We start from the raw sequence: 2,848 nt of genomic DNA, 5'->3' as shown, positions 1-2,848 counted from the left end.
AAATTTATTTAATCGATATTTTCCCTCATGTCAGAGGGCCTGTCATAAGAAGATGGTAAAGAATGGTGACTCATAGTTCAGGCAGTCTCTGAAGCCATATTGCCAGTTAAAATCCCATCTCTGTCACTTAACTTTTATGTAATGCTGGACAAATTATGTTGTCCTAAAATTACTTTACAGAGACATCTGGCAACATAGGAACTTGGAAGAAGCAGAGATCAGTAAAGACTGGGGTGGTTAGGAAAGGCTTCTTGGAAAAGGTGAGACTGAAGGATAATCAGCGTTTGCTTTATTCTTTTTTTTTTCAGTTCCACTTAAAGAGACACTGCCAAAATCACCATAACAGTTCCTATTTGTTTATATGCAAAGGGAGACTCTTCTGAAACCAAGATCATAATTCCATATCCATATGGATGAAAAGCATACATATGGAAATACTTTAGAACATCTTTTAATATTTAAGTAAATATATTTTTCCTCAGAGCAAAAGTTCTGGTGGAAAATTGGTATTTGCAACCATGGTACTCAATACTGTATCAAGAAAAAGGATGCATTGCCCATGCCTCTGAAATCTAAGCCATCTGAGAGTAAAAGTAGAACTAAATAACAGAGAGGGCAGCTCTGTTTCTTTCCTTTATTTTTTCTTTTTCTTTTTCTTTTTCTTTTAGTTATTACAATGTAAATAAAATCCACAAAGGAAGAAAAAAAAGGAAGTGGTGAAATAGGTATCAAAAAAAAATAAGATAAAATAATAAGAAGCATCTACGGCCATACTACTCTGAACAAGCCTGATCTCATCTGATCTCGGAAGCTAAGCAGGGTCGGGCCTGGTTAGCACTTTCATTGGAGACTACCTAAGAAGACTAGGTGCTGTAGGTGTAACAAATAAAAAAAATAAGGGATCGTAAGCTGACAAGGTCCTTGTATTCTGTGAGGTCAACCAAGGGATGCCTTGCCTAAAAATTTTTTTTAAAAATTAAAAAAATAAATAAATAAGAAGCTAGGAAGTCTGTTTAAAATGGAAAACCACAGTCTCAGAAGTCTCTGAATCCCTCTTCCTCCCATCCCATTGCAAAGGGTCTTTCTACCACACTGGAAATCAGTGTTTCAGCATCAAGTTTCATCCACTGCTTGTCCCTAATGATATTGTAGATGACAAATGTTATATCAAAAAAAAAAGTATTTTAGAAAAGAGAAATAGAAGAAATGATTAGGAATGGCAGTATTGCAGAAAAACAGGATATTATGTTTGAGAGGAACACTCTTAATGTGAAGCCGCTTTCCATTTCTTAATGATTTTCCTTTGTGATTGCCATATGTTAATGGAGAGAACGCTAGAAAGCCAAGAGCTAAAATGTTAGCAAGCAGGAGAAAGAAAGAGAGAGAGAGAGAGAGAGAGAGAGAGAGAGAGAGAGAGAGAGAGACAGAGACAGAGAGGGAAGGAAGGAAGGAAGGAAGGAAGAAAAAACAAAAAGAAAAAACGGGAAAAATACAGGAAAGAAACAAAAAAAGAAGGAAGGAAGTGAAGAAGAGAAGGCAGGAAGAAGAGAGAGAGAAAGACGGGGAGAGACAAGTGAATTAGAAAGGAAGAAGGAAAGAGAGAACGAAAAAGAAGAAAAAAAAAGTGTCATTCCTACGCAGTATATTTTATAATGAAATCACTTTCTCCTGACTCTCAAAAAAGTAATACAATTGAACAAAGGAAACATGGCAGAGTGAGAGACATACCCAGATGTCTCCCCTTGAAACAACAATAAGCTGAACATCTAAAACTCAAAAAACACCCAAACCATACACCAGCACGTCTGAGCGTGGGATCTGCGCATAAGAGCTACCACAGATCAGAACCCCTGGTGTTGGTGGTGGACTGGGAGAAATAAAGAAGTTGCTTCTGGCAGCAAGTGGAACTCCCTGTAGCGGGAGGAGGGAGGGGAGAAGGTGTAGTGAGTTCCCTGAACAGTCCTTCCTGGGAGTACTGTGAGCTCCACGTGGCTGGCGGCGGTGTCCAGTCATCAGGGTAGAAAGCAGAGATGCAGGATGGCAAAGAAAAAACAGTTGATATTTACTGGTCACAGATGCAAAACAGAGGCTGAGCCACAGCCCCCAAACCCTATACCAGAGGGTCCCTCCCCTCATAGCCTATGAAACCGATCACCACGGATTCCCAGAGAAATCTGAGCAAACGCTACCAAAACTGTTTCTAACACTGACAGGGACTGGAACTGATTTAATAGATACAAGAAAATAAAGGCTTTATATAAAGGCATTATTCAGGCTTAATATAAAGCAGGGATCCAAGAGGCATAGACACCACCCCCACCCACAGCAAACAAAAAAAAAAAAAAAAAAAAGTACCTTCTTTGCAGCAGGGTAAAAAAAAGACCTTTATATAATAAATCTCCCTTCTGGAAAAAAAAAAAAGCAGAATACATTTCTATTAACACCTAGGCAGAAAAATAGTTCATTAAACACATAAACTACCAAGGTGACAAGGCATCTCAGATAGAAAGAGAAAACTCTCCATAAAATAAGCTTACAGATATAGAAATATACGACTTAAAAGACAGAGAATTCAGGGTAGGACACCTGAAAACACTCAATGAAATCTGAAATGAGCCATATCAACAATTAAAGGAATTGAAAAAAAACAACTAGATGAGCAGAGCAAGGAGATTGAAGCCCTCAAAAAGAACAGAAAAGTACTTCTAGAGATTAAAAAAAAAAAAAGCACACTGCAAGAGTTGAAAAATTAAATAGCAAGCTTGGAAAATATAGTTAACCAAAAGGAGGAAAGGCTCAGTGATATCAAAGACAGAAACCTAGAAATAAATCAGAAAGAAGAAGAGAG

The 2,848-nt window shown here is 37.8% G+C and overlaps 1 pseudogene; it reads left to right on the top strand.

The window, feature by feature from the left end:
* Window positions 1-760: 760 nt before the first annotated feature.
* On the top strand, window positions 761-879 carry LOC112477462 (annotated as a pseudogene).
* The last annotated feature ends 1,969 nt before the right edge of the window (window positions 880-2,848 follow it).

Source organism: Pteropus alecto, unplaced genomic scaffold, assembly GCF_000325575.1.
Source record: "Pteropus alecto unplaced genomic scaffold, ASM32557v1 scaffold273, whole genome shotgun sequence".
Taxonomy (NCBI): domain Eukaryota; kingdom Metazoa; phylum Chordata; class Mammalia; order Chiroptera; family Pteropodidae; genus Pteropus; species Pteropus alecto.
The sequence above is the reverse complement of the archived record's forward strand: the minus strand, read 5'-3'. Positions and strand labels throughout refer to the sequence as shown.